General features: G+C 40.9%; 2 non-coding genes across 2 annotated transcripts; both read right to left on the bottom strand.

Moving 5' to 3' along the window:
• Nucleotides 1-3,239: 3,239 nt before the first annotated feature.
• On the bottom strand, nt 3,240-3,311 carry TRNAT-UGU (transfer RNA threonine (anticodon UGU)). Its single transcript has one exon. It is a non-coding gene; the product is annotated as a tRNA-Thr (tRNA).
• A 525-nt stretch (nt 3,312-3,836) lies between these two features.
• Nucleotides 3,837-3,908, bottom strand: TRNAT-UGU (transfer RNA threonine (anticodon UGU)). Its single transcript has one exon. It is a non-coding gene; the product is annotated as a tRNA-Thr (tRNA).
• Nucleotides 3,909-7,792: the final 3,884 nt, after the last annotated feature.

Genomic DNA, 7,792 nt, shown 5'->3' with positions numbered 1-7,792 from the left:
AGAAAGGAGTGGGCTCAAGGGAGGAAAGAGAAGTGGAAATAGGAGGAAGATAGATGGAAAGGTAAATAGAGAAAAAAGAAAAAAGGTGGACAAAGAGGTGGATAAGAGAGAGAGAGAGAGAGAGAGAGAGAGAGAGAGAGAGAGAGAGAGAACATGCAAAATCATGAAAACGAAAAATATTAAAAAATGAAAAAAAGAGGAATGATACAGGAAAATGAGATTAAAATGACGAAGAAAAGATGAGACATGAGTGGGGGAAGAATGCGAAAAAAAACGTAAAATGGAAAAAAAAAAAAAAAAAAGCCTCTGCAGCTTTCATTAATTTTTTCGTAAATTTTTTCCTACCTTCTTTTCACTTGCCATTTCTCATTACAGCCAAGGTTAGGTTGCGGAAATTTGAGTGAATATTTTGACCTTTTTCTGTTAATATTTTTAGTTTTGCATACACGCATATTGAGTCCAGTTGAAAAGCAGGAATTTCTTATATATAGTGTTTTGAGTTATTATTTTTTTTAAGCTTTCCATGCACATAATTTGAGTTCAGATGAAAAGCTTGATTTTTTTTATATATATGATCTTTAAGAATCATCCATTAAGACTCTGTGGCTCTTTAAGACTCGCCAAATACTGAATGAAATCGTCTCGTCATAATTCAGATAAAATATATATTAGCTGTGATATTACCTTGATGGGATTAAGGGAGATAATACTCACATATTCCTCTGGGTCTCTTCCAGCTGAATAAAATCGTCTAAAATCGTGTAGTATTAGCCTAAGAAGAATACTAGAGTTGACGGGATCATGACATGGTTAAGACACACACACACACACACACACACACACACACACACACACACACACACACACACACACACACACACACACAGGTTTTCACCATCTCATCAGACATAAGATGCGCCTAACTATTTCTCCTTACTGTTTCTCGCTATAAATGATTTGGTGTTAGTGCCTAAGTGGTGGCATGATGGTGAGTGGTGCCATCCGTTGACGTGTAGGAAGAGAGCTGGGCCTCAGTAGTGATCCTGTTAAAAATAGTATCTGAAGACCCTAGAGAGCGGGCAGCCGAGAATAACTATATCCTGAGTTTGGTGCATAAATAGGTTTCACGTGACGAAAATGATATTAACTCAAGGAATGATGATGATGATGATGATGTTGATGATGATGATGCCTTTCCATAAGATTCCCATCAGATCCCATACAGCTGATTCTAAACTCAGCACCTTATTAAGTCATCATACATTTACCATTGAAGATTTGTGCCGTGAATGCAAGTAAGAAAGAAAAAGAAAAGAAATCGTGTCAGTGAAATAGTATACTCAAACGGAAAGAATAAATTTGTATAGGAATGTGGGGTTCATTAATCTGTATACACCTTTATCCGATTAATATATATATATATATATATATATATATATATATATATATATATATATATATATATATATAATGAGTAGATTTACATACTTTACTATAAACCAGCTCAAATTATATATATATATATATATATATATATATATATATATATATATATAGTATTACCTGATCGATTTATATATATAATGTGATGAATAGATTTATATACTTCTCATTAGACCAGCTCAAATATATAAAGTATACTCACACCAGAATATAGATGAAGCAAAGTAAATGTATCATGTGGATAGATATGTGGAGTTTATAGATCTATATATTTATTGTACCCGATAGATGTATATACTTTACCGGAGAGAAAAACTCAGAATAATTTATATTCGCTAGAAAAAAATAAACCAAAGTTTCAAGTTACGTTCCATGTGTGTGTGTGTGTGTGTGTGTGTGTGTGTCTACGTAGAAATTCGGGGTTAATTGATCTCTATATTTTTTGGACTCAATAGATATATATATTCTACCAGATAGATAAACTCAGAATAGAGAAACTCGACAATTTTATACTCGCTTGAATAAATATGGGAGAATTCACGGCCGCCCTTCGCATCACTTCAACATTTTCTGGCTGTGTTATTTGACGTGTTGGTGTGTGAGTGGAGCTACCTGGGAGACGTAATGAGAGAGAGAGAGAGAGAGAGAGAGAGAGAGAGAGATTAAATAACGGAGTAGCGTAAATTAGCAGAATTCAGCTATTTTAATTATGTATGAATCTGAACGTTTATAAGAATTAGCGAATCAACCCATAAGCGACCCAACTCATAAGCGAACCGACTCATAAGCGAACCGACTTATAAGCGAATCGACTCATAGGCGAACCGACTCATAAGCAAACCGACTCATAAGCGAACCGACTCATAAGCGACCCAACTCATAAGCGAACCGACTCATAAGCGAACCGACATGTAAGCGAATCGACTCATAAGCGAACCGACTCATAAGCGAACCGACTCATAAGCGAACCGACTCATAAGCGAACCAAAAACCTACTCACAGTGGACAGAACTTTCTTCGGACTCAACATTTCAGGGTCCGAAATTAATGTAAATAGGGAAAAATATCCGTTCACACACACACACACACACACACACACACACACTCTCTCTCTCTCTCTCTCTCTCTCTCTCCCCCATATGTCCTTGGAGTGGTGATGGCCGAAAAAATGTGAAACGGAGTGTACCATAAAGAAATGCACCGATAATTATTTAATCGATACCAGGAATCTGTAGAGCGGTAACTATGCTGTTTTTACTCTAACCTGGCTTAAAATTATCTCACCAACTTGAATGCTCTAAAAGTAGTACTGAAATATGATGCTAGTCACAAAGAAGTGCCATGGGGAGTATGTGGAGCTGCAGTTTTGCCCTTTTCCCTCCGTTGACGTACGTGAAATGAGCTGCAAAAGGACGATAATTTGCCAGAGTAAGGTATAAAAAAAAGTATAGCTAAATAGAAAAAAAAAGATAACATATAGATGGGCATAATGATCACCAGAGAAAATACTAGAAAGATTGTGTTAGAAAATAGTGTAGTTGTATATAAGGGAAAAATGGTGTAGTAAAAAATGGTGTAGTCGTATATAAGGAAACAGGGTGTAGTTGTGTATAAGGAAAAAAATGATGTAGTCGTGGAATAATCAGAGTAAAAAATGCGAGGCAGCCATTACATTCGTATTATCTGCAGGAAAAGGTAGTGAGAAAAGACAGTATGTAAGATAAAACTATGATAAACGATTAAGTTAGTAAGATGGCCGGAAAGAAGAGTTATGATTATGGAATCTAAAACTCTTTTGCCCCCTGTGAGAATCGAACTCACGACCCCTGGTTTACAAGACCAGTGCTCTGCCCCTGAGCTAAGGAGGCGATAGAAAAAGTTTGCGGGATAGTGAAAAAAAAATTGATAGAATGAAACTGAAGCAAAAAAGATAGGAAGGAGGGAAAGAAACTGATGGTATGGGAGTGTGAGAGAGGAAAATATTAACTTGTACCCACATTGATACTGTGTTCATTGTGACAAGAACAGGATCCAAGTCGGGCTGAAGCTGTTTTATGTTTACGGTATAAACACCTTCAGTATTAATTTCATTCATTTAAAACTTACGACAACACTATAAAATTTAGACCTATGGAGACTGACGGAAGGACCTTGTTTGAGAGAGAGACAGTAACTTGCTGAACGATATTAATGGGAGAGAGCATATTATAGCCGGTCAAAACACAGTAAAGTTAGACTCACAGGGAGATTGACGGAAGGAACTTGTTTGGGCGAGACGAGAGGGAGAGTAGGAAAGACAGAGAGAGAGAGAGAGAGAGAGACGCTGACGCAACGATATTAATGGCAATGGGAAGACGGGGGAGAGAGTGCTTATTTCTCGGTCAAAACATGTCTGCCCCCTGTGAGAATCGAACTCACGACCCCTGGTTTACAAGACCAGTGCTCTGCCCCTGAGCTAAGGAGGCGGTAGGGAGGGGCCGAGCGAGACACGTGATAGCGGTATGGGAGAGCGGAATAAGGGTAAGTTTGGGTTCTCTCTCTCTCTCTCTCATTCTTCTACCAGCTTTCCACTCACTACATTCACAGTCTACTTTCTGTCTTTCCTTTGTCTTGCTCACATTCCCTTTCTTACTTTTGTCTCACTTTCAGTCCCGATACTATTTGCACTTCAGTATTTCCTCCTTCGCTCCTCTCAGTCTACCACCTCTTCTTATCTATGTCATTGCAGTTCCTCATATCATCATGCATACCACTTCCCTGACTTACTATCTTCCGCCTCTCCCATGTCTCACCCACCACCCAACCCCATGTTACTAGGGGGTGCGCCATTTGTGTAATTTTTATTATGTAAACCATACACAATAAAATTTGTAAATCAATAAACCACTCTCTCATTCATAACTTAGCCTATCCTCTCACTATCCCACCCACCCCTCTTTTCACTCATCCTCAGCCGTCTGTCCTATTCCCCCCCCCCCCCGTCTTTCACCAACAACAAATGCTGGATTCCTTTTTTTTCCCGTGTTTTTTTATGCCTTATTCCCCACTTCCCCCCATTTTTGCTCATACCACGTTAATCCTGTATTGTCTCCCCCTTTCCTCCTACCACCTTTTATCCTCCCTTCCACCCACTCCATCATCCCCCTTCCACTTTTTTATCTCACCAACCCATTCACTTCCCACCAGTTCGAACTTCCACCCCCCTCGTTTCTCCACGCATTTCCCTCTTCAGCCACCTCTCCCCTTCTTTCTCCCACTCCCCATTCTCGCAGCTGCTACATCGTATGTCTGAAACCATTTTTATTTCCCTGCATACCATCTCCCTCATTTTCATCCATCTTCCTCTTACCATTTCGCACCACCCTTCCACCAACTCCACTATTCCCCCCATCTCCTTCCCCACCATCCCATGCACTCCCCCTCCTGGCCATAACTCCACTCACCTTTCCATCCACTTCGTCTTCTCCCCCCTCTCCCTCTCTCCCCCTCTCCGTTTCTCCCTCTCGTCCTTTCATCCTCCCACACCCCACCGCACACCCCCAGCTAGTCCCAGAATCCATTTTTTATTCATTTGCTCCCCCTAATTTTCCAGAAAGGTGCGTACATAATGGGTTGCCTGGTCCTCTTCATCTCAAAACAACCCTCCTCCTCAGCGCTGCAGGAGATGATCGTTGTGGCATTGTTTTTGTGAGTACCTTTGAAGTTATCCTTTTGTTTTTTAGCTCGTGTCAGTGTACTTTCATATTCTTTCATGTTCTCTGCCTGTATTGTTTTTCTCATATTGTTAGATATTTTTTTCCCATTTTTCTTTGCTGTGGTTATTGGCATTATTTTCATTACCCTTCCCCGCTCCGTAGGGGCGCGGGGACGGGTATTGTTTTCGTTCGGTTTGTCTGTCTGTCAGTCTGTCTGTCTGTTAACAACTTTACGCGAGAACTACTGGTGCGATTTTGACTAAAATTACAGGGATGATGGGCTATGACCTTCTGATCACCTGATTAAATTTTGGGCCAAGGCCCAGGCTGTAGGCCCAAAAATGTAAAAAAAAAAAAAAAAAAAAAAAAATCTCCATAACTCCTTTCAAATTCGTCATGTTAACATGAAACCAAAACCTAAAGGTGCATCTTTCAAATCTGCATCCTTTAACATGCGTCATTACATCAGGGGGATCGCCCCTCAGTTAGCGGTAGGGGGGTCAGTGTCATGTGGGTCGGGCCTAAAATTTCAAATGGGCATAAAATCGTCAATTTTCTCCCGATTTACTCCAAATTTGATTTGTGGCATCTTTGACTAGATATCCTGTTGTGTTTATACATCAGCATTAAAATGACTGCCGGGAACGGGTTTGCTGTTGCTTGGCACCGCTTCATGTTTTTGCGTTGTTTTTGCTTGACAGTCAAATATATTTTCCTGTCATTCGGAAAATAATTGTTTACGTGCTGGTGTTTACATGTTTAAATATCCTCATAATTAGAACTGATGCATTTTTCTTGGGCTCATTACAGCTGACCCCTTTAGCCCAAGAACGTCTTTATTTATTTTTTTGGGGGGAGGGGTGGGAGACATACTGAGAGAGAGAGAGAGAGAGAGAGAGAGAGAGAGAGAGAGAGAGAGAGAGAGAGGGAGAGAGAGAGAGAGAGATGAAAGTCGTAAAAAAATGGGAAAAAGACCAATTCTGTGGCTTTGTTGATCAAGCGTATTTTCCTTTCCGTGTTTTGTATTTACCATCACTCCGCTTGATGAAGATGGAGTTCGATTAATGGCAAGTGACTCTCCATTGTCTGTCACCGTGCACTCTCCCTCTCACACACGCTAGCAGAGTGAGACTGTCCTTGTTGGGAGGGAGTGGATTTGTGTTTTACGGTTCCTGATGCTGGTTTTGGCCATTCCGTCTCCGATGCTGAAAACAGAATGATGATGATGATGATGATGATGATAATGATGGTAGTGGTGGTGAGTGGTGGTGGTGGTGGTGGTGGTGGTGGTAATGGTGATGATGATGATGATGACAGCGATGACTCTCTTGTTTGGCCCATTTTTTATAGTGGAGTGTAAGAGCTGTGGTGATGATTGTGATAATAATGATGACGTAAAAGAGTTTGGTACTGCTATTGATGATAACAATTGATATAAATGATGATGATGATGGTGACTTGCCATTGTCTGTCTTGGTGCATTGTCTAACACACACACACACACACACACACACACACACACACACACACACACACACACACACACACACACACTTGCAGTGTGAATATATATATTATGTTGTTAGAGAATGGCAGTCGAGTGGATATATGACCTATTTCGCTGGGGATGATCATACTTGCTTTAGTGTTTTGCTCCCCCCTCTTGCCCCCCCCCCACCTCTCTCTCTCTCTCTCTCTCTCTCTCTCTCTCTCTCTCTCTCTCTCTCTCTCGTCTGCATGCCTGTCCTTTTGTATTTATCTTCTTGTTTATAAACCTGTCCACATATCTTTCCATCATTCTCTCCATCTGTCTGTCTACCTGTCCGTCTATCTTTCTATGTGTATATATTTGTCTATCTGTTTACATCAATAAATCTGTCTGCGTCTGTCTGTATGTCTTTTTATCCACTTACATTCGTACACACCTACCAACCTACCTGCTTACCAACCTGCCTTTGTCTGTTTATGTCTACCTACTTACCTACATACCTGCCTTTCTGTTTTTTTACCTGTCTCCGTACCTACTGCCTGCGTATCTACTTACCTACCTACCCACTACCTACCTACCTACCTACCTCCTTCACCCACTCCCACTTACCATCCAAGTGTAGCTCTAGACTCGACCTTTCTTTGGCGTGAATTAAGTAGTCTTTTCTGAGCCTAAAGGTCTTGGGTAGCCTCCTGGGAAATGAGAGAGGGAGAGTGACCTGTCTTAACATTTCCCTGACATTCTGAGAGAGAGAGAGAGAGAGAGAGAGAGAGAGAGAGAGAGATGCAAATGTCGATGCACTGACAGACAGACAGGCAGGCTGGCAGAGAGAGAGAGAGAGAGAGATGCAAATGTTGATGCACTGACAGACAGACAGGCAGGCTGGCAGAGAGAGAGAGAGAGAGAGAGACGATTATTGTGTCGATACCATATATGCATTTTGTGTGTGTGTGTGTGTGTTCGTGAGAGAGAGAGAGAGAGAGAGAGAACGTTTCAGAGATGTATTTGTTCTAACCTCCAGATACCAAAACAGTTGTCGAAAAGGTCATGTTGCTTCTTTCGTTTCCTTTCTCAAATTGCTGCCCTTTCGGAGTTCCGCTTAAGCGTTGCCTCTTCGGGTGTGGGTTAGTTATATTTTCATCATCATCATCATCATTGCTCCTAT

Source organism: Coenobita brevimanus, chromosome 67, assembly GCF_032717465.1.
Source record: "Coenobita brevimanus isolate Jiangsu-jjx chromosome 67, ASM3271746v2, whole genome shotgun sequence".
Taxonomy (NCBI): Eukaryota; Metazoa; Arthropoda; class Malacostraca; order Decapoda; family Coenobitidae; genus Coenobita; species Coenobita brevimanus.
The sequence above is the reverse complement of the archived record's forward strand: the minus strand, read 5'-3'. Positions and strand labels throughout refer to the sequence as shown.